This window comes from Microtus pennsylvanicus, chromosome 2 (assembly GCF_037038515.1).
Source record: "Microtus pennsylvanicus isolate mMicPen1 chromosome 2, mMicPen1.hap1, whole genome shotgun sequence".
Classification (NCBI taxonomy): domain Eukaryota; kingdom Metazoa; phylum Chordata; class Mammalia; order Rodentia; family Cricetidae; genus Microtus; species Microtus pennsylvanicus.
Window position 1 is genome coordinate 93,735,963 of NC_134580.1, and position 25,289 is coordinate 93,761,251.

Here is a 25,289-nt window from a genome sequence, read left to right on the forward strand (position 1 = left end):
GATCCTTTGCCTACTAGGTCAATGCTTCAGAACTCCTTTCCAGCACTGAAAAGTATTTCTCAAGTTAAATGTATACTCAAAAGTCCCCTTATACCCACAAAACAGAGGGCTGCTGCCTGGGAGAAGGCAATCACTTAGAGTCGCCGGCCTTAGCTTCACTCTGGTTCATGGAAGCCCTGTTGCTCCATCTCGTCCCTTGGATCATCATTCTGCACAAGATGCTCGTGTGCTCCTCTTCCCTCCGTGCTCACCCTCTGCTCTCATACCCTGCCTGCTCCCAGCCTTCAGTCCTCCTAGATTCTCATACCTTCTTAGCTATTACCCTTAGCACCAGAATGCAACTTCTAGTACCTTCAGGTTTTGAAAAGAATGCCTTCATGTGATATGCTTTACTGTTCTTCTTACACGTGAAATCTATTTCTCCATGTTTAACTAAGAAATACAGTACATTTTTATTAATTCCAGTTAGCATTATTTAGCAACAACATCTGGAAACAAGCCCTGCCTTGCCTTTATCATCTTTATTTAGCTTTTCTCTATTACTTGCCTTTGGATTCCTAATGATCCCTTCAGATATGGAAGGAAACAAAGGACTAAGACAAGGCAAGCAGAAGGAGAAAAATCGCATGTTCTGGAAGCAACAAGACTTAGAGTCACACAGACATAACACAATAGGCACTGAGCAAGGGGATAGTTAATGGACAAACTAGAGCTGTGACCTTGGCTCCCTACTTCAGGAAAAAATAAATAATCCTCCATTATTTCAAAGTCTTATAATAAGCCATGCATCTTCTCACAATATTCATGAGAGTAATAATAAACAAAAAGTCATTTCAGTTTTAAGAGATGATGGCTAGATTCAGGTGTGTGGTGTGACTTTGTATCTAAGTATCTCATGACAAAAATTAAAAGAAGGTAAGACATTATGTGCCTATTTAATCGATAGTAACTTAAGTTTCTTACCAGGTTCATTATCTAATCAACAAATGAAAACAGAGCAGCTCGTCACGTGAAAGACCCTCAGCAGACTGCACCCTGATCATCACAATGTGCTTGTATTTGATTGAATAGGGTCTAGAGTTACAAGACCAACTTCTGCCCTTCCCTATAATATCTTTCCCAGTTATTTTCCTCTCAGACTCCTCAGGCTCATTCCTGCATATGTGCCACATGTATGTCTCATCAAGAAGAGAAGCTGATTCTGAGGCTTAAGTAGCAAACACCTTAGGCACACAGCCTGCCTTCAAAGATCCTGTTCTGATGTAAAAACAGCCATTGAGAGGCCCAGCCTGTCTGGCCACTCTACTCAAAGACAAGTATATACTGTCTGCTGCTTAGAAAGAGATGGCAAAAAAGAATTTATCTCAAACCTTAACAAGACTTTAAAAGAGAAAGACACAGGACTAGGATTAACATTTGAAATGTAATCTTGTTCTAAGGATCCCAAAGGCCTACTAAGAGGTGATTGACTTCAACTCACAGATTCCAGATACTTAAGAAAAAACAAAAACATACTGGAGAAAGAGGGGGAAATCCAATGTTTTTTATCTATGTTTTCTAGTTTTGTTAAGAGAATAATATTTTCTAAACAAATAATTTTAAAATGGGAAAAGCACAACAAAGACCAATTTCTGGCCATGATGAGGAATTATGATAAATTACATAAGTCAAAGGAAATAGGTAGGAAAGAACTTCCCCAAAGATGGATAAGGGTTTCATTGATGGGTTATATAGAGAGATTTTAAATGGAGGAAGAAAACTTTATAGATTTCACTCTTCTCTAAACAAGAATTCTGTTTTCAGAGGTTCTGGGAAAATTGGAAATCACTTAAGTTTCTTTTTTCTTATTAATTAATTTTTTCATTTATTTTACATCCTGATGACGGTTTCCCTTCCCTCCTCCCTTCCCATTCCTCTCCCCACCTCTCCTCTGTGCCCCCTCCACTCCTCCTCTGTCTCAATTCAGAAAGGGGCAGGTTTCCCATGGATGACAACAAAGCCCAGCATATCAAGCTGTGATAGGACTAAGCTACGCTCCTCCCTTTGTATTAAGACTGGGAAAAGCAAGCCAGTATAAGGAATAGGTTCCCAAAAGCCAGGTCAAGCGTTAGGGATGGGCCCTGATCCCACTGATAGAGTTCCACAGGTAGATGGAGCTACATAACTGCCACATGTGTGTAGAGGGAATAGGTTCCCTACATGCAGCGCCCTTCACTCTTGATCCCGAGTCTGCGAACTCCTATGAGTCCAGATTAGTTGTTGAGAGCTCTTAAGTTAAGCTACCTTAAATCCAGTCTCAAACAAGCCAATAAACAAATAAAGGTGAGCAAGGCCCCTAGTATAAGTCCTACTATATATTGGAATTCAATACATGACCATGATTATAGCTATATTGCACATGCATTGATGAATACACATGACTGGGTTACTTCTGTAAATTAATAAGAGTGGCGCCTATTCTATCTAATTATTTTTAGGATTAATTTGAATGAAAACATGTATAGCATTTATGATTTTTTTGGAACTATAAAAGTATCTTAGTTTCTTTTTCTATTGCTGGAATATTCTGAAAAAAGCACCTTATGGGAGAAAAGGTTTGTTTTATTTCATGGGTCAAGAACACAGTCCATCATGACAGACCACAGTGCATCATGATAGAGCACAGTGCATCATGACAGAGCACAGTGCATCATGACAGAACACAGTGCATCATGGCAGGAAAGTCCACACAGCAGGAACTTGAATCAGGTGATCATTTCCCATCCACAATTAGAAAGCAGAGAGCAGTAAATGAATGTGAGCACTCAATATTTCTCCATTTTATACTGTCCAGGATGTCCTGCCCAAGGAGTGACCTCATCCACAATTAAGATGGGTGTCGCAGGTCCTAGATGCAGCTAAGCCTATAAAAGTATCAAGACTGATGATCTGAGTTTAGTCATCAGGTGGAATTATAAAAGCAACACCTGAAAATTGGCCTCTAACTTCCAGGTGTGCTGTGGCATGCATGGCATGCATGGACACACACACACATACACACAAGCACACACATAAGGTAGATAGATAGATAGATAGATAGATAGATAGATAGATAGATAGATAGATGATAGGAGATAGATGGATAGATTACATAGATAGATAGATAGATGATAGATAGATAGATAGAAGATAGATAGATAGATAGATAGATGATTGATAGATAGATAGATAGATAGATAGATAGATAGATAGATAGATAGAAGATAGATAGATAGATAGATAGATAGATAGATAGAAGATTGATAGATAGATAGATAGATGATAGATAGATAGATAGATAGATAGATAGATAGATAGGAGATAGATAGATGGATAGATAGATAGATAGATAGATAGGAGATAGATAGATAGATAGATAGATAGATAGATAGATAGATAGATAGGAGATAGATAGATGATAGATAGATAGATAGATAGATGATAGATAGATAGATAGATAGATAGATAGATAGATAGATAGATAGATAGATATAGATAGGTAGGTAGATAGATAGATAGATAGATAGATAGATAGATAGATAGATAGATAGAGATAGATAGATAGATGTTGTTAAGAAAAGATGGCCATGACCTACTATATCAACTAACATGATCAAAATAACCCCCACTGGGATCTCCAGAGGTCCATCTCACATCTCTTCTGGATTCTACTGAGGTGGTAGCATTGACCACCACAGCAAGTATCAAAATTATCATGGTTCCCAGATAAAGATCTGTGAACAGGTAAAGCCCCAAACAGTTAAGAAGATCATTATCATAAAGACATTTGATATGACGGAAAGAACAGCCACTATGCAGTTTGAAAAATAAGCTGCTTAGGCAGAGTTTCACTGGAAATGAGGAGCCACAGAGCGAAAGAAGAAGAATGAGAAAGGAAGATATAGTCATAGTACTCAGAGGGAGAGACCGCAAGATACTGCCACTCTTAACAAAGTCAGAGATCTTTTGCCGCTCAAATCAGAAGACTACAGATATCTCATTTCCATAGTAAAGTCGAGATAAATAGAGTAAAATCCCATTACCTGTAATTTTATCCTTGAACTGAGAGCGATCTCAAGTTGGTAGAGAGCAAAACTTGCCTCTTAGTTCCAGTTTCATCAGCTGGAAACTTGGGTCATGCTCCAGCCACAGCTTGCAAAAGTCGTTGTAGGTGCCACTTTACACTGGGCAAATGAGGGAAAGTCTCCATAAGCTCTGGAGTCAGCCATTTGTAACAAGACAGACAGCTCAAAAAGAGAGAGAGAGAGAGAGAGAGAGAGAGAGAGAGAGAGAGAGAGAGAGAGAGAGAGAGAGAGATGGCTTTCGGGATAGGGAGATGGCTCAGTGGGTAAATGCTTGTCCTTTGAACTGAGTTCAGATGCTCAGAACCCACACTGAAAGCTAGATGCAGTAAGTGTAGCTGTAATCCTAGCATCCTTGGTGAGAAGACAGAAAGTAGAGGCAGACAGGCAACCTAATCTCTTGGGACAAGTAACCTGGTACATGTTGCACAGAGACGTTGACTCAAGCAAGGCAAAAGTAGAGGGACCGACATCTGACATTTGTGTGCTTTGACTTCCACACAAGCACCATGGTACACACAGCCACACTCAGTCATGGGAACACACACACACACACATGCACACACTCACACACACACATATACACAAAATGATGACTTTGAAGGTTTACGGTAGGTGAAGTACAAAATACGTCCAAAGAGGAGAGAAATGGAGAAATAATTAAGCTTCTGGCTTGCTTCTTCCTTCGTATTTCTTACACAGATAGAGATAGAGGAGAAAAATCAGGAAGGATTATCTGTAACTGAAGTTCCCTAAGAGACCAGCTGAAGAAAGAAGGAAGCTATAAAAGAAAGGGAGAGAAAAAATCCATGACTCCAGAGAAGGCGTGACAGACACCTGAACAAACTTCCTCTGTAATTGCATTTTTCTTCTAATTAATAAGACAAATCATCCAGGTGTGGTGGTGCACACCTTTAATCCCATTACTCAGAAAGTCAAAACAGTTGGACCTCTGTGAGTTCAAGGCCAGCCTGGTCTACATAAAGAATTCCAGGCCAGTCAGGGCTATGCAGTAAGACCCTGCCGCAAAGGAAGAGGGTAGGAGAAATCAGATGAGTTTTCTGAAGCAAGCTATAAATTCCCTCAAATACACAAACGTCACGGAATTATGAATACAAATCTGAGTAGGAGTGTCTATTTTTATTGCCGCATCTCAGCGGGAGAAGCCCACAGATAAGAGCGAAACTGGATGCACACCACATGCCTCTTAAAAGGATCGCTTAGAGTTTGCTGCACACAGACACGGTACAAATAAAATGCTCCTTGGATTTTATTGGTTCAATCTATCCAGGATCATAAGTATGTAATCAGGTATGTTTCAGAATATTACATTTTAAAATAGCATTCTTATTTTATTTGAGTAATCTCTTATTGCCTTCCAAATAGGTTATTTGTACACTTGACATGGGCAATAAATAACCGCGTGTTTTCTTCTTGAGATCAGTAAACAGTAAAACAAAGGAAACAATTTGCCACCGTCAGCTAAATATTAACTAAAGGCTCCAAAAGGAAAGAGCTCTGCTCAGTGCTACACAGATTGTGGGGTCCAGTTCTTCCCTGAAGGCAGCATGCATTTGAAAGCAAGAGTTAACATTTCCAAATTCAAAACAAGTCGTGGCAGAGTGGGCTTCTAAGGCAATCTTTCTAGCAGTCTTTGTGCTTATTATGCACAGATTCGAAGAACCTGTTATTCTGAATCAATGCAAAAATTCTCCTAATTTTCCATTTTGCTCCAATGGTCACTAGACATATACATGATCCATAGACATACATGCAGACAGAATATGTGTCTCCGACAGAGTCTCTATTACTGTGGTAAAACATCATGAACTAAAGCAACTTGGGGAAGAAAGGGTTCATTTCAGGCTGCATGTTTTTATCAACGTCCACAGTGAAGGGAAGTCGGGGCAGGAACTTGAGGCAAGAACCTAGAGGCAGGAACTGAAAGAAGCCGAGACCATGGAGGAGGGGTGCTTACTGGCTTGTTCTCCATGACCTGTTCAGCCTGCATTTTCATAGACCCCAGGACAATTTGTCCAGGGACAGCACTATCCACACTGACTGGAGCACCTCCATGTCAATCATTAATGAGGAAAACGCCCTACATATTTGTTCAGGGGCCAGTCTTACGGAGGCATTTCTCAGTCAAGAGTCCTTCTCCCAGACTTGTCTTTGTTTGTGTGAGGTTAACAAAAGTCAACTAGCACAACCCTGAAACACATTTTTTAAAAAAAGTTAATGAAAAACAAGAGTAAAGCAAAGCCAAGTGGGAAGACACAGCAAATAGGGATGCTCACCCTCAACCCCGGGCACTTGAGTGTCTTCCCCAGTATCCTACAGTTTACAGAGAAAACCAACTCCAGCCAGTTGTCCTGCAGCCCCCACGAACCATGCTGTGGCACCTGCATGCCCACACACATACGCACAAATGCACAGGAAATAAGTAAATGTTAAAAAATACAATTCTTTCAGGGTTTCATTAACTTATGACTCAAATACATCAACATCCTTATTGTGCTCTCCTTTTCTCTTAAGTACAGAGCTTTAAGTAATAAAGATGAATGAAATAAACTTAGAATAATAAAATAAGAGGGGAAATCTCACTCATTGAATGATTATTTTCTTCTCTGTCCTCTCCTTTGGATAAATGCCCTAAGTATCGAAGACAGAAAGTCGATGACCTTTGGCATCGACTTCAGAGTGTTGGCTTGCCTCTGCTCGAAATATTGAAATACACACTTGCGGTGGGGAGTTATTTTTATATACTGCTGCTACACTTAACCAAAGTGACTGAACATACAGGTCAAGTTTTATGGAAATTAATTTGACAATGAACCTTTGCCTTATACGTAAAAGTCAATGGGAATTCTCTCTGTTGACTATAATATGAGTGAATGGAAGACCTTTAATGAAACTGAACATTAAAATATCTTAAAACAGTGTCTTATTGCAACTTGGCGGTGCCTACTATTCTGAAAGCTGCCTATCTCTAAAGAACGTCTTTAATATGGAAATATTCCATATTTAATGTGATAAGTATTCAGTTATCTGGGAAACGTTTTTAATTGTTGAGGGGTGTGTTTTGTCACCTACATCTGCACCGCAAGACTTGAGCCTGTAGCTGACCTTTCTGAGTTACAGATGAGGGATAATTTTATTGACATTTCTTCCATCTTTCGAAAGACAAAGACCACTGTCCCAGTCCTTTGTGCAAACCCACTGCCCGTGGTTCGCTGGTGAGATTCAATTTGGTTCAAACACAAAAGCCCTCTCAACTCATTTGGAGCACAAAATGAGTTACAATTGTTTTAAGGCAATAGATTGTTGAGTTAATGTTTGCACTTTTTCTACATTTTGCAACTCAAAGACCTGTGTTTTATAGTCAAACCTCGAGACACAATTATGGTTGTCCAGTTGGCTTGTTAGCTGACAAACGGCTGACTTGGAAATCAGTTCTCAGGCCTCTGGAGAACAGCATGCCGATACCCCTGCCCTCTCGCTCTCAGATTTCCTTTTCATGTACTTTTTACAAAAGGAACACCGCAGGTGTATCAAAGATTTGTGTGTAATGAAATCTTTCAAAGCAGTCAGAAAAATATAACTCTTCCCCACCTGGATTCAGTCGTAGGTTAGAGCACATTTAATTTCAAGTCAATAGGTTCCCGGCACATCAGCACTTAAGGGATTAAAGACAAGTCTGGTTTTGTTGCCCCTAAATGTACTGTTATTGTTATCAATTCGTGCGGCCTTGCAATAAGTTTTCAATAAATCTAAGATTAACTATTATTTTCTTGCCTATAAATAAAATATAATCATCTTAAAAATCAATGAAGGGAAAAGCATCATATCCATTAACCTGTTCAGAATCCCTCCAGGCCCTGGCTATGAAACACGGTACTGTGGATCTTTCATTTTATTGAGCTATATCTCTTTGGATGGCAACCAGCAGGCAGTAGGAGAAAAAAAAATCAAATCTAAAAATCAGACTATGTTTTCCCCTTTCTCTCTGCGAAGCAGAGGCTGAATATTCTTTTCTGCCTGGGGTTAATTTTTTCCATTTTAATTTGCAATCAGATGCAATAAAAACGAGGGAGGGGGCATTGCCTCAAGTAGCTGGTAGCTTTATTGCCGTCTCTTCTGCCAGTCACCACTTTTTATCGCTTCTAAATCCTTTGTTTTTAAAGTCACCTGCACAGTCTCTCAATGTTATAAACACCTTCCGTTGTCTTCAGCAACTGTCATTTTGTACCATCTGCTGCTCCAATCTCAAGAGCAGTAATGCATGGGGGTCAAGGCCACTTTCTCTCAGGAAACTAAAAAACAACAGAGCCAAGTTATTTAGTGTGGGCTTTTTTTTCCCCCTGTCAGCTTTACTGCACCCGCGAGTGGACATTTTCCTTGCCTTTCAGTTGTGAATGTTCCTCCAAAGACGTGAACTTCACAATAAGGTAACCATACAAAAATAAGGTTTTATAGACAACCCATTATCAGCTAGCAGAGGGGGTGATTAGTCATCTGCTGTACTTGAAATAGATCCAAAGAACCCAAGGCAGCACTGCAAAGCGAGAAATGCATTCTTCTCAGGATTCCAAAACTCCAACCATCCTGTTTTAGGAGGAGGGGCCTCAGCTGCAACCTTGGCAAGGCTGTGAGTGATCCCAGCAGACAAACAGCAAGGAGCTGAGCAGCTATCCCATCCACCCACATTTAGCACTTTTCCAAGCTCAGCACCATTCTAATTTAGTTGAGAAACCTTTCTCATCTCCCTTGCGCGGAAACTGAAGAGGATAGTCTCCTTGTGCTTCCTTTATTGGCCACATCTCTGGTTGGTGTGTTTTGTTTCTGCCGAAACTTACATTCGTGTTGAATTCCCGCTATGAGGGAGTGAAAACCCCCACCAGGGAGGTTGAGAAGGGGGCTTGGGAGGAGATTGAGATGAGATAAAGTCATCAGGGTGGAGCCTCCAAGACCATTGATCAGATGGTGGCTTTCCAGTATACGTAAGAAGGAAGATGCTTCCTGTCTACTGCCTGGAGACTGTAGCATCCATACAGGCAGAGCCTGGACCTGAGACCACAACTATAAACCAAAATAGGCTTCTCTGCTTTGCCGTCTATGAGGTCCATAACATGGTGTGAGTAACAAGAGAAAACAGTCCAGGACAGTTACTGAAAACAACAAATTCCCTAAACTAATCAAACCACAGTCTAGTTTGGCTGTCTAAACCCAAAATCGTCTCTTAAAGCAAAAATCTTATTTATCAGCGTAGGCCCTGCCTTTTACTTCCTGAAAATCATTGCAAATTCACACAAAAATTTCCCATCTGTAAGAAGCCTTCCTAGCTCACTTTTCAGGGGAGCTCAGATGCAAGGGCAAGTGCCCACCCCCATAAATAAAATATAACCATCTGGAAAATCAATACGAGAAAACAATCATAGCCATTAGCCCAGCTCAAAAATCCCTTCAGCCAGTAGTGCGAAGAGCAGAGCAATGAGCTTTTCATTTCATTGAGCGGAGTGAGTCTTTGTACGGCAACCCGCGAGGGAAGAAAAATCAAAGGCTCAGGTGTTGTGTTCTGGAAATCAGAGAGATGTGGGAATGTGAGGAGCGATTTTTGCCTCTTTTGATGATAGAAGCAAATGGATTTTGGAAACCCAGGAAACAATGGTTTTGTTTTGTTTTGTTCTGGGTTTTTTTTCCCCCGCTCCCGGAAAGCCTGTAGCTTGGCTTCACTTGTCTGTACTGTGCTTCCTCATGAGCAATTTATAAATCCCAGCCTCAATTGTAAGGAACCTTAAGATTTGTGAAGACAATGGGAAGAGAAGAAGAAAGAAAGGTTGGTCTTAAGAGAACGACATGGCTGAACTCAAGAGATAAGTTCAGCTTAGACTTGGAAAATGTGAATGAAAACCAAAATACTTAAACGAATTTGGTTGCAATTTACCAGTGGTCAGTAGTTGTTTTCTATTTTCTTGTTTTATATTGAACTTTTTGTAAGGTTTGGAAAAGGGGCACAAGGCCAGTGAGAAGACTAAGGGGAAAAAAAAATACTTGCTATCAAGACTAATGGCCTGAGATTGACTCTCAGGACACACAAGGGCGAAAGAAAGACATGTGTCCCACAAGTTGTCCTCTCCCCTCTACGTATGTACTGACATGCAAAAATACACACATGTATACATACATATATACATACCAAAATATATAAATGTGAAGAGACACAATTCTTAAATAAAAACTGAATTATTAATTTTCTTTTTATTTTTATTGATTTATGTTGTTGTTGTTTGTTTGTTTTGTTTTTTGAGACAGGGTCACTCGACATAGCCCTGGCTCTCCAGGAACTCACTAAGTAGACCACACTGGACTTGAACTCTCAAACACCTGCCTGCCTCTGCCTCTCTGGAGAGCTAAGATTAAAGGTGTGTGCCACCACTGTTAGCTGAACCTTAAACTTTTGACTTCACTAATTTAAGTAAAATATTAAAAATATCTATTCAATGGGTGCATTTTTACAGGGGGAGAAAATCTTCCTCCTTCAAGTTTCCCACTTGACTTAATGGAAGAAAAGAAGGAACTAATGTTCTAATGGTGTGTCTAATGAGCCAGAAACACGTTCAGTCTAAACAAGGACAACACTCCCATAGAAGAAACACCAGTGGCCAATGAGGACATTTTAGAGTGTTCAGTTTTCTGAGCCACCAGTGAAATGCAAATTAGAACTACACCAAGGTCCCATCTCACCCCGTAGAATGACTGTCATCAAGCAAATAAGCAGCAATAAATGGTGGCCAGGATGTGAAGAAAGAGGACCCCTATTCACCGTTGGTGAGAGTGTCAACTAGTAAAGCGATTATGGAAATTAGTATGGAGGTTTCTCAAACAATTAAAATACAGCTACCATACGACCCACATATACTGCTTCTGGGCATATACCCAAAGGAGTCTATATCCTACCACAGAGATATTTGCATATCCATGTTTACTGCCACATTATTCAAAATAACCAGGAAACAGAATCAGTCTAGAAGTCCATAAACAGATGGACAGAAAACGAAAATACACAATGGAATTTTATTCAACTGTAAAGAAAACTGAAATCATAAAATTTTCAGGAAAAAATGTGAATGGATCTAACAAGTATTATATTAAGCAAGATAGCCATTGTTCAGAAAGGTAAACAGCATCCACTCTTTCTCCTAGGCAACACCTTACATATAATGTTTATAAATATGTATAGAATTGGGGCAAACATCTGCTATGACCCTAGAAAGCAGACCAAGAAAGTGGGAAGGTGGTGTTGAGGAAGTGGAGGCCAAAAGGATACCTTGACGTAGCATCAAAAGATCACTGTGAGCAGAAGGCTATCTGGAGAGCCAGCGGACAGGGAAGAAGACAGAGCAGGAGAATCAACAAAAACAAACTTTGAAAATGCCATACCATGATAAAAAAAGCCAGAATTCTGTATGTTAATTGAAAACTTTTTAGCTAAAAAGAAGCATCTGCACAGACGATAGAGGGTGAAGCTTAGAAAAAAATTCCCTAAATGAATTAAACAGAGTCATTCTTATAAGACTTTAAGAACGAAACGCCATATTTTTAGTATCTGCGTAACACAAAATTTGAACAATCTTTTTGTTCAAAATCATAAAGCTCAATTTGATAACCAAACATATCAAAAGGAAATCTTTGCATCATTTCCTCAAAAGAATATAAATACATTATTTTTCATAGCTGAAGTGCAAAAAAACCAACCTTCTAATTTTTATCACTTCTACTTTAAAGTTTTATGTCCTGTGTCAGACAATTAACAGCATAAATAAGCAAGGTTTTGAGTTTTATTTGTTTGTGGTTTTTTAACCAGCACTTTGCATACAACCAGGGCTTTCACTCATTACTTTGTTTGATTGATTTAATTCCTTGATTACTTCAGTGTTATCATTCATTATGATTCACTTATTCTCTTCTCTCCCCTTAATTTCTTTTTCTGTTTTATTTTTTGTTTGTTTTTGTTTTCATTTTGTCTTGCTTTTCCAAGACAGGGTTTCTCTGTGTAGCTTTGGAGCCTGTCCTGGAATTTGCTTTGTAGACCAGGTTGGCTTCGAACTCACAGAGATCTCCTGCCTCTGTCTTTGCCTCTGCCTCCCGAGTTCTGGGATTAAAGGCGTGCACGACCACCACCGGGCTCTCTCTCCTTAACTTTATCTGACTCCTCTTTGTTACTCTTCATAGCCCTCATTTTCTCCCTCCCCAGGTCACTTGGGAATGCAATTGTCTCCCTAGATATCCCTCTAATGATGGTCTCAGCTCTAGTAATGATCATTGAAAACACATCTTCTAGCATCTGGAAAAATGGCTCATCTCCTTTAGAGGACCTGTAACCCCAGCTCAAAAGGGATCCAACACTCTTTTCTAGCCTCTGCAGGCACCCACACATATGTGGCATAACACACTCACAGATGCACAAGTGTGTACATAAATAAAATAATAAATACTATCTTCTGCTGGTATATCTACTTTAAATAATAGCTGTGCTCACCTCCAGTGCTGTTCCTTGGTCATTATTTTATTTTGTCTGCCATTAAAATAGCCTTAAAATCACTTATTGTCCAGTGCCCCTCATTTCTCTACTAAGATGGAGCTGTGGAATTTTCCATAAGTCATCTAACAATTTTAGACTGTTAGACTAGTTGCATGATTTTTACACAGTAATTTCCCACCTACTGAGGATTAATCATTCTGCATTGCTTTTCTATCTTCTATCTCTTAAGATAAGTGATCTGATCCCATTGGCAAAATAAAGCTAAAGGCTTTCCTCAGAGTCTCCACATGTAGAGAATAGAGTGGTCCACTCTCCCAAAGCAGGCAGTATCCTAGTCTACAGATAAATAAGATTCTGGATAAGCAAAGACTATCTGATTAGTCTGTTTCTCTGTTCTCCTTATCTTTAAAGAATCACTGCTTCTTTTATATAAGGTTTCATACGTGTTTTGCTCTATTGATTCTTTTCTCCATGTTATTACTCTTAAATTTTCACCAGGATATATTTAGCTGTAAGTTTACTTGTTAGTTTTCATTAACGCTCTTTACAAATGAATGAACAGTCTCAACATAAAAAAAGAATAGACTTTTCTTCAACTCAAGGGAACTTGTCAATTATTTGTTGAATAATTTACATTCATCCTATTCTTGCTCTGGAGATGCTGCCTCACTAAAAATCCCTAAACCTTGCTGACTCGCTGCCAGCCTGCTGGAGTTGTTAGGTTGGCTACAGGTCATCTGCAGCCATCTTGGCCAGAGACATTTGAGCTTAGATGAGGTCATGAGGACAGTGTTGCCACGATGGATGTAATGTCCTTATTATAAGAGAAAAAGACAACAAAGCTTCCCATCTTTCCTGTGAGAATACAGCATCCACCTGCAAACATGAAAGGCGGATCTCACCAAGAGCCAAGTCTTCCACCACCTGGATCACTGACTTCCCAGCCTCCACTGTCCAAGCATAAAATTCTGATGTTTAGTATATATAAGCTATAGTGCTTGGCTATAGTACAGTCATGAAAGATTGTCTCAATGAACCTTCTTACAAGTATATTGTTAATTTTTTTCTTTCATTTCTCTTTCATTGGTATTATTAACTGTGATTTGGGAGTACCCTTCCTATTCTAATTGTTTAATTTGATTTTCTTCCCTAAAATAACAGTCTCACAGAATGAGTAGTACTGTCCATGTCTATATAGGATTGTGTTTCCTTCACTGTATAGATCATGCTCTCTGTCTTCTCGCAGGGAAGTAACCAACTAGCAGGAGAGAGCATAGCGGCTTCTGCTCCTGTCGGCAAGCAACACATCATTCTACTGATGCATGGAAAAGATCTTCACCAGGGCCCTCTAAGCTATCATTCTCCCCAGCATCCTGGAGATGCGTAGCATGTGCTGTGAACCCTAAGAGTCTAGCATCCTGTCCATGCCACACACAGCAAGCCAGCAGACATACTTTAACTGCAGCCTCAAACTTCTTTTCCACTGGTATCTGAGACTTTTCTCAAGGGTGTTACAAATTCTCACTGACCAACATGACAGTAACTCACTAGGTGAATACCAAGAAACTCGAACATAGCTAAACTGAATAGAAATGTCTCATAAAATAATGTGCATACCAAAAATATAAGGCACGGGACAAAAAAAAAGTATAAAGTTATATCCTTATGTTTCAAAGACTGCAGGCTGACACAATATTATTTTGACACATAAGTAAATTATTAGAATTGCTTTTCCTTCTTGTGCTCTGTCTTTTGCATGAGTATGTTTCACATTGTTTTTCTATTGACATCATTAGCATGGAGATAAGGGTACCTGCCTATTTAACATCCCCTGGGAACTATTTTGAGATTTTTGATGTGTTTAGATCACCTTACAGGCTCCGTGAGTAGAAGGGAGGAAGTAAGAAAGCAGCATGTGGAAATAGATCTATGCTCTACGTGACCTTGTCTTCAAAATGGGAATAAGTTTCAACCTTGTCCAGGAGCTTTAGCTTTATATATTAAGATTCTTCCAATGATTTTAATTGAAATGGAATTCTATCACTTATCACTTTTTCCCTCCCTTTCCTCTTTCCAGCTTCCCCCCACTCCCATTACCCTCCACTGAACCTCCCATGGTGCCCCATTCTCAAGCTGATAGCCTCCTCCTTTTCTTTGATTGCTATTAATACACAAATGAATGTGGTGCACACACGTGCACACATATATAAATATAAGCTGCTGGGTCAATTTTTGTTGGTGTGTATATGGTGTCAAAGTTTACCTCCCTACATTAGACAAGTTATTGAGGCTCATCCCTGGGAGAGGGTAATTCTCCTTCTCTCAGCGGCCATTCATAGCCTATAGTCTTTTACTAGGGGTAGGGCTCCCCCATGAATTTTCCTTTCATGTTAACGTGTTCATTGATATTGCCATTGTTTTGATCTTGTTTATGAAACCCCTTCTAGGAGAGACAGCCTCACAGCAGACTATCTGGCATTCTCACAATGCCATGTTCCCTGAGGCACAGATGCAGGGGTTATGGTATAGAGGCATCTCCTGGAGCTGATGTTCCCCACAACCTGTTACTCTTTGCATTGCATCCAGCTGTGATGGTCTTTATGTGATGGTCCCCATTTGCTGTGAACAGGCTGCTTTGATGAAGGATGATAGAAGTAGAAGATTTGGAATGTAGTAAGTAATTAGGCTGATCTGGCAAAGTGGTGGAAGTCATTTCTTTTCTAGGATGATCATACTAGCTAAGAAACTGGCTAGGTTTTCAGTACCAAGAATGATTTCCTTCCTGTTGCGTGAGCCTTACATCCAATTAGACAGCTGTTGGTTCCGACTCACATCACAAGATAGGCCTTTATGCCTATCTTGCCGTGTTGGTAATGTGTGTGGTTCATAGGTGCTGCAACTGGGTACAAATGTTTAATTGCTTCCCTCCTTTGGCAGCTTGCGTGGCATTTTCTGAAACCCATTCACTGTTTTTAGTTTTTCAAATTGACACCTCACTTTCGAAAACAAGAACAATTCCTAGAAAAATACTGTAAACCGGGAAATTCTGCTTTCAAGAATATTTCTAATTAAAAGATAATTTGAAGGAAATTCTTTCAAACCACATGTGAAATGCTAAAAAAAAAGGAAATTAGTTCAAACTTTGGGAATGTCCACTTTCTTCTTGTGGGATTTACAAAAATATCCAACATTTCTGAAACCAATTAATGAAATGTATATACAGTTGTGGTTACAGATCCACTCTTCATGATTAGAGTGTTTAAGAAGTTTGTACTGGGGCAGATACTCAGGAAACACAATGAGGACTGCTGAGAAGTCAAGTACAATGGCACTGGGTTTTGATCCTACCGCAGGTACTGGCTTTATGGGAGCCTAGGCAGTTTGGACGCTCACCTTACTAGACCTAGAAGGAGGTGGGAGGTCCTTGGACTTCCCACAGGGCGAGGAACCCTCACTGCTCTTTGGGCTGATGAGGGAGGAAGACTTGAATACGGGAGGGGAAGGGAAATGGGAGGCAGTGGAGGGGAGGAGGCAGAAATCTTTAATAAATAAATTAATTAATAATAAAAAAGAACACAGCCAAAACAGAAATAACAAATTTAACAGAGTAATCACAAATTTAAAATTAGAAATTGGACAAACTGTCACTTTGATGCAAATATGGCATTTTGCACTTGGATAGTAAATTGCAACTACTTCAAAGGCTTTCAAGGACTCTTTGACATAGAACCCAGGTACAGAAAGAAGACAAATGTTTTCTCTCTTAAGCTAGCAATTTCCTGGCATTCAATAGCACATGCTTCTCTCTAGTGCCTATGATGCTGAGGGACAATATGGTGACAATCAGCTCGCCATTGCTGTGATGAAAATAATGAAATAAACAGCTTATAAGGAAGAGAGTGTTAAGTTGGCTAACAGTCTCAGAGGGCTCAGTCCACACTCATTCAGCCCAATCACTTGTAGCAAGTATACTGTAGCAAGGCAGCACACTATGGGAGAAACTGTATGGATGAGCAAATGTACTAATGTCATGGTAGCTGTGAAGCAAAGAGAAAAAGAAAACACAGAGCTTACTAACCTAGGTCTCATTATCCCAAAAGCCTTCCTTTCTTCCTTTCTTCATATAGAACCACCTACTAAAGATTCTACCCCTCCTCCTAGCAACATAGACTAGCGACTTTCCTGTTAGCATATGGGCATTTTTTGGTCATTTAAGATCCAAGCTTTAAAAAAAATAATCAAAGTAAAATAAAAATAAAAATAAAACAGGATATATCAAAGTTCTGACATTTCTCTGCTACATCTATCAATAGCTGGAAATGTGAGGAAGCTGTCTGCATCCTTCCTCCACGAATGCTCTGCCTTCTTGTGTACTCCCATTCTGGATTCTAATCATAGCTCAGCAGTTTGCCAGCAATGTACAGTGAGAAGACTATTTAATATGTATAAACTTCAGCTTTCTCAACACCACAGTAGGGATGAAATCCTTGTCACAAATTGCTATGAAAACCACGTGAGAATGAGATCCTTATACAGCATGGTCTGGTGAGGAAAAAGTGGCAACAACCTACTTGAACTCGTACAATGCCTTCTTGTAGAGGTCACTGATTCTTAGTACTTAATCTACTTCAGAAACCTACAGAAATGTATTTTTAAATGCTGATATGAGAACCTCATGAAATTAGATCAATTAAAATACTTGAGAGTGAATTTAGAGATTTGGTAGGATAGGATTCTGTAGTAATATGGGCGGCGGCGGCGGGGCTATGTCCCCAAAACCCCAGCCGCCTGCCTTGCCCGGCTAGCTTATGCCCCAAATAATTACACGGACACTGTATTCTTTTAAACACTGCTCTGGCCCATTTCTAATCATCTGTGTAGCGCCCCTAGGTGCGCTTACCGGGAAGGCTCTAGCCTAAGTCCATCCTGGGTCGGAGCTGGGGCATGGTGTGCGTCTTCCCTGGAGCAGGTAGCATGGCGTCTCTCCTGAGGCGTCTGCTCCGGAGCGGAGAGCTGTGGAGTCTGACCTCACTTCCTCTTCCTCCCGGCATTCTGTTCTGTTTACTCCACCCACCTAAGGGTGGGCCTATCCAATGGGCCTAGCAGTTTCTTTATTGCTTAGCTAATGAAATCAACAGATTGATATGACACTCCCACATCAGGATTCTAAGAGTAAAACACATTTAAAATGATCAGACTAAATCACAACACTTGGGAGGTGGAGACAAAATTATCACGAGTTGGAAATCAGATCAGGCTACTTTATTTTTTTTTGGGGGGGGGCGTTTCTCTGTAGCTTTGGTGCCTGTCCTGGAACTAGCTCTTATAGACCAGTATGGTCTCAAATTCACAGAGATCTACCTGCCTCTGCCTCCTGAGTGCTGGGTTCAAAAGTGTGTGCCACCACCACCTAGCCAGATTAAGCTGCCTGAAACAGTGTCTAAAGAAAAGAAACATTAAAAATAAAATTACTGTTTCAGGAGATCGTGGCCCATGCCTTTGACTGAAGCACTAAGGAAGCAGAGGCAGTCAGATCCCTAAGTTTGAGGCCAGCCTAGTCTACAGAGCTATTTCCAAGATTATAAAGAGAAGCCCTATTTAGAAAATATTTAAAAACCAAGTTATCTCTTGAATAGTTTATGATCTAATCTGTATCTCTAATCACTTTGCTAACACATTCCCCTTTGAGACAAGTACTACCAGAGAAACCACTGCCCACAAGCAACATTTGGTATGTGGATTGAGGAGGGAGGCGTACAAAGTGGCTGTTTGTGTGGTTTTCCCAATTATGTACACCAGGCTGGATGATGTGAGTGAGGAGCTTAGAAAAAAGACTAGATTAGTCCCAAAGGGAAAGCAGCAGTTTCTGCCTCAGTTTTCCCTGCAAACTAGTCATTTTCTACCCCAAGTAAACTGAAAACATAAATCTTATACTTTAGTTCTATAGATTTAAATGTCAGAGTTACCTTGCTTTTATTTCTTGCATATTTATCATTGTGAGCATTTATGGAGGAATGTTAACCTTAAATTTTTAATTTTCTGTGAATGTCTAACATTTCCTAGAATAGAGAATGATCTAATATTTATAGAAGTAAAAATGTGAGTGGTATAATGATACAAACATCATGATCTCTCACACCAAAATTTCTACTAACGCGATCAATACATGTAGTCATTTCATGCCCAAATGTCACAATCTACTTCCACATGCTGTATGTGCATCACTAACCTCATTGTTAGTTTCTGCAAATAAAATAATTCAATAGTCAATTTTTAAGTCTTCTAAAGATAGTGTGTAATACTGAAATCATACCCTTGTGTCATCAAAAGAAGTTGCAAGGCTGTCATAATTTTTCAAGACTCCTTGACCCAAATATCCATGTCATCTTGCCAGCTTTTTTATTTGCATAAAGGCACACTGTAACCATTCCTATATTTTACTGAACTTCCTGTCAAGTATTCTAATCCAGATGTTCCTTGATTTCAGAGAGCAATTTTTCTTAAATCTAAAGCATGCTGCACTGCACAAGATTATTCTTTTTCATAAAAAATGAAAGTCATATTCCTTTTTTTTATTTTATTTTTTTTAATTTTTTTTAATTGATAAAAGAAGAATAAAGAAAAAAAAACAAATTTCCACCTCCTCCCAGCCTCCCCTTTCCCTCCCCCTCCTCCCACTCTTGTCCCCCTCCTCCCACCCCTCTCCCCTTCCCCCCACTCCTCTCCCCCTCCCTCTCCAGTCCAAAGAGCAGTCAGGGTTCCCTGCCCTGTGGTAAGTCCTAGGTCCTCCCCCCTCCGTCCATATCTAGGAAGGTGAACATCCAAACTGGCTAGGCTCCCACCAAGCCAGCAGATTGCGTAGGATCAAAACTGTGTGCCATTGTCCTTGGTGTCTCATCAGCCCGCATTGTTCGTCATGATCAGAGAGTTCAATTTTATCCCATGCTTTTTTTGGTAATAGTCCAGCTGGCCTTGGTGAGCTCCCAGTAGATCAGCTCCACTGTCTCAGTGGGTGGGTGCACCCCTCGTGGTCCCGACTTCTTTGCTCATGTTCTCCCTCCTTCTGCTCCTCATTGGGACCTTGGGAGCTCAGTCCATTGCTCCAGTGTGGGTCTCTGTCTCTATCTCCATCCATCACCAGATGAAATTTCTAGGATGATATGCAAGATATTCGTCAGTATTGCGCTAGGATGGGGTCATTTCAGGTTCCCTATCCTCAGCTGCCCAAGGAACTAACTGGGGACCTCAGCTTGGGCACCTGGGAGCCCCTCTAGGGTCAATTCTCCTGCCCACCCTAAAGTGGGTCCCTTAACTAAGAATTGTGGTTCCGTGCTCCCCTATCCAACCTTCCTTTATCCCGATCCTCCTGTTTCCCCAAGTCTCCCCTCCTTCCCTTCTACCTTTTCTCTCCCCGTCTCCCCTTACCCCCTTGCCACCCCACCCCCAAGATCCCACTTTTCTCATTCCTTAAAAGCACAAGCTCCTTTTCAAATTTATGATTCATTTAGAATATTTCATCCCACCAGATGTACCCATCATGAAAACATATTAGATATCTACCTTACTTGCTTATGAAACCTAGTGACTAGGTTAACTCTAGGAGGAGTTCACTCCTTCAGTGGGCCAGAATGAGCAGCCTGCCTGTGCTTTCTCTTCTGGCACAGCTTCCTATGTCAAATAGTGTTGCTCCCCACTCATAAGCATTAAATTACAGCTTTTGTCTGTTCCCTAATGTGTTAATATTATTTAAACTATTCTCTTTTTTTTTTTAACCAAAATGGAAATTGTTAGAAGGGAACATCTAAAGAAGCCACATTGCTCTCAGTATCGATGATATATTTTGAATGGCTTTTACTGTAGATTCAGTGTTAATGGTAGACACAAGAGAGAGACAACACAAAAATTTATTAAAACAGTCCAGACAGGGCACAGAGATCCAAACCCCAGTAAGAACAGAGAAACACATAACTGGAGACATAGAGATGATAAAGTATATCACCAGCCATTTTCTCTCTATGCTATTGTTCTTCCACTGCACAATCCCAGAGAGTCAAAGAAGCAAAATTCTGCCTGACTCTATGTGTGACCAAATACTTTCCGAGGGAACTGTGGGAAAGCTGCTAAAGACAGTGGGGAGGATGTGAAGGGTCTCCCACACTGACAAAAAGATTAGTAAATTAAAAACAAAAAAAGCAAAGAAAAAAGAACCCCTCACCTTGTGGTATATGGCCGAAAACAACCCAAGGGATATGGTGGGGGAACAGAGACCAAGCACTTGTTTGCCATCCTGACCTCTGACCTGCTGAGCCCACTTTGTAAACATACTAACTCTAGAACCGTCTTTATGGAGAGTGACAAAGTTCTCAGCCACTTTTAGTCAGGTTTGCTGTGATTTACAGATGAAAGTGGAATATCCAAACAGAGTTGGTGGATTAGAAATGATATTTCTCAATAGGTGCATCACACAGTCCTTGATCAATGACCAAATGCAGATCACGAGGAAGAGAACATGTAGAGTGGTCAATATATTTATGTCAAAGACTCAGTTCATGTCAGAGAGTGCTATTATTCTAAAGGAAGGATGACTGTAAAAAAAATTGGGAAGAGGGAGAAATGATTAATGGCATAAGACATATGCTGAGGTATATTAATATTCTTCTATTCTTGAATAATCACATAACTGAATGGTAAGTGCTGCCTTACAGTCCTAGATATCAACTATTAAGCACATTGAAGTTATGGAGCTCATTCTCATTTGGTTAGGATATTTCTATACCTAAATTTCTAACATATGTAATTTTACTTAGTCCTGACCAAGCTATTAAAATACCAACAATATGTCTATTTCAAATTATATTTATTATTCCTCTGTAGTGTGTGTGTGTGTGTGTGTGTGTGTGTGTGTGTGTGTGTGTGTTTATACATGCCCATGTCATAGTTACTGTTGGAAATCAGAGGACAACACTGTGGAATTGACACTTTCCCTTGATCTTTACATGTGCTCCTTGGATTAAATTTTCATGCTTACATAACAAGTACCTTTATACCCTGAGCCATTTTCTTGACTTACAATGTCTTCTTTTTAAAATCTCATACTTATCTTGAGAGCTTGTTTGGATGTTCTAGCAGGGAAGCACAGCTACTCAGATACTCTTGACCAAAGACCAGTCCTCCTCTATTTGGGTGAAGGGCATCCTCTTCAACAGAGCCCAGAGCTTCAGGAGAGATGCACATGAAGCAGTGAAGAAGGAAGGAGACATCCGTTTAGCCAGCCAGATCAGAAAAATAAATCCTGGAGATAATGGGGTGACAGATTCACAGACAAAGAGCCCTTACATCCAAAATCAAAAACACTGATAGCAGCTTATGATGAAGATGATGTGGGGTAAAAGGAATACTCCTCCATTGTTGATTGGGGTGCAAACTTGTACAGTCACTTGGAAAATCAATATGGCAATTTCTCAGAAAATTAGAAAACAATCTACCTCAAGACTCAGCAATACCACTTTTGGCTATATAGCCAAAGGATGCTCAATCATACCACAAGGACATGTGCTCAAGTATGCTCATAGCAGCATTATTTATAATAGTCATAACCTAGAAAAAAATCTAGAAGCCCCTCAACTGAAGACTGGATAAAGAAAACATGGTACATTTGCACAATAAAGTTCTACTGAGCAGTAAAAAAAAATAATGACATCTTGAAAATTGCAGGCAGGCCTAGTCTCATTGCAACTTGATATAACATGGTTAGTTGATATCAATGGGAGGTCTGCCCTTTTCTAAAGAGAAATGGAAAATGAGGAGAGGATGGGAGGAGGTCACAGGAGACAGACTGGGGGGAGATGAGGGATGGGAAACTGTGGGCAGGACATAAAAACAAAATAAATAAGTACAAAAATAAAAGAAAAAAGAAAATATTAGGCAAATGGATGATCTAGAAAAAAACATGTTGAGTGAGGTAACCCAGACCCAGAAAGACAAATATAATATGTCACTCATAAGTGACTTCTAGACATAAAGCAAAGAAAAACCAGACTACAGCCCACAAACACATAGAGAATCTAGACAAGAAGACCCTAAGAGAGATATAAAAGTATCTACATAGAAAGAAAAAAAAGACAAGATCTCTGGATTAAATTGGGAGTGTGGGGGTCACAAGAGAGAGTATAAGGAGAAGGGAGTGTAGAAAAGTGTAGTAAAAACAATAAAAATAATTTAGGAGACACCATGTATATACCGCTAGGAACAGATGAGCCAGCACTTTACCTGCTAAGCCACAGCCACACAGTGATACAAAGATTAATAGAAATGGGTTAAATTAAGATGTAAGAGCTAGGCAATAAGAAACTAGAGCTAAAAGGCCAATCAGTGATTTAATTAATACAGTTTCTGTGTGGTTATTTTGGGGCTGAGAAGCCAGGAACAAACAAGTGGCCTCCTACAAGAAATTGGCACTCCAACATGTGCTAGCTAAATCAAAATAAAACCTGAGAAGGCTTGGAAAGGAATTCTAGACACAAAAGAACAGAGTTAAGCATGGCTTAACACTGTGGCTACTTTAAGAGAGGTCTTTCTGATTCAGCAGTAGCAGGAAAAAAACATGCAGTTTTAAAATGGTGGCCTCCAGGGCTGTGCTGCCAGCACTAACTCTGGCTCTTTCAGCAGGCTGAGCACTTGAATGGAGTTTATGAGCAGTGTGCTGCAAGTTACTTGGTGGCAGCGTGGGCCAACTGGTTACCAGAGTTGTGGTGATAAGTGTGGCTCCCACCCAGCAGTCTCAGAGGCAGTGAATGGACTTCTGTCATGTTGGACTGAGTGGAGCAAGCAGGCAGCACCATGTTTGCCCTAGCAATGCCTCAACTTAGATTTTTAAGAAGCACTTAGCATTTTAAGAAGCTCTCCTCTAATATTTATTTATTATGTTTTTAATATGTATTTATTATGTTTTTTAATATTTATTTACTATGTTTTTAATAATAAATAAATATTTTAAAAACGAAGCTCTCCTCTTCAGAAAAGGATTACATATACACAATAAAGACAGATACGTTGCTTTGGAAAAGAGGTTTTTCTTTTTTTCCACAAAGGATGAGAACCCATGGATTTATTCTAGACTAATGTGATTTGATGGACCAAGACCCCCTGAAAGGTCACTGTGAACACCCCAAAAGTTACTTCATCCAATAAACAGCAGGAAGTATCTGTTTACATTTAAAGGGGAATATGATATAGAAATGAATACTTTGCATTGATACGGATCTTGCTTTATTGATACAAATTTAAGGTCAATTTTATTATATGTCTATTTCTGCTCTTGATTAAGGTATTGTGCAGCTCATTTAAAAAATATAATGTATAATTAAGAAATATAGATTAATAGATAATCATCTATAATTGTCAAGCTTCTAGTCTTGTTGGTTGGGTTTTCTGGATGTATAAAGATGTGTTTCAGTTAGATAGGTATTCTTCAAAGCCTTTCAGAGACCTTCAGAATATGGCATTTAAAATATTTTAAGATCTTAGGACTTTTCCTGACAGTGAGACACATCTGTTCCTGGCAGCACCAATCTACTTCAGGAGGATGGTGGGCACCAAAGAGGCTCCTTATGAAGTTTGCTAGCCAATTGGGCAGGAAACTGTTTTTGCCTAGACTGCTTGACATTATCCTGTGTGAACTGGACATGCAGGACCCACAGAGAAGTGACTGCTGAACTTGTCTAGAGGTGAGACTATCATTCAGGGTTCCTGCTTCATGAAAGAGTCTACCAGACACTATTCTGCAAAACACAGAAAAAAAAAGTGACTGACAAACTGCCAATATAGGTGGAACTGTCTTTGAAATTTCCTGCTTTGTGGAAAAGACTGCTGGATACAATGGGCCTGTAGGCTAAAGATGGATGCTTCAAACAATGCAGAAGAACTTGGGTGACTCTCCAGGCAACAAGATCTCTGTCAATTCTAGAGTTTTGAAGTTGCTTACAATTCACTTACTGTTTACTTAGATAATATTACATTTTTCTGGGGTATTTGATGGAGTTGAAGAATAGATAGTTATAGTTTTCCTTAGTTATGATAAAAGATAAAGTAGATATAAATATTGTAACTGTTATTCTTGCTTGATACCTGTTTTGTTATAGGTAATTTTACTATGTTAAAGTTAAAACCTTCCTTTTTATTTAGACAGAAAAGGGAAAATGATATGGGAAGTTCTTATGTCTATGTGTTGCTTTTATTGGTCATGAATAAAGAAACTGCTTTGGACCTATAACAGGGAAGGACATTAGCTAGGTGGGGAAGACTAAACTGAATTCTGGTAAAAGGAAGATAGAGTCAGAGGAACGTCGTGTAGTTACTGCCAGGGACAGACAAGCCAGAACTTTACCCAGTAAGCCACAGCCACGTGCCAATACACAGATGAATAGAAACTGGTTAAATTAAGTTGTAAGAGCTAGCCAATAGGAAGTAAGAGCTGATAGGCCAAACAGTGATTTAATTTAAAAAATAAGATTTAAAAATTTCATACTTATCTTATACCCAGCATAACCACACGGGAGCAGTAGTTTTCCACCCACCCACTTATCTCTTTACGTGTGTGTGTGTTGTGTTGTGTGTAATAATGCATAATCTACACAAATATAATGGAT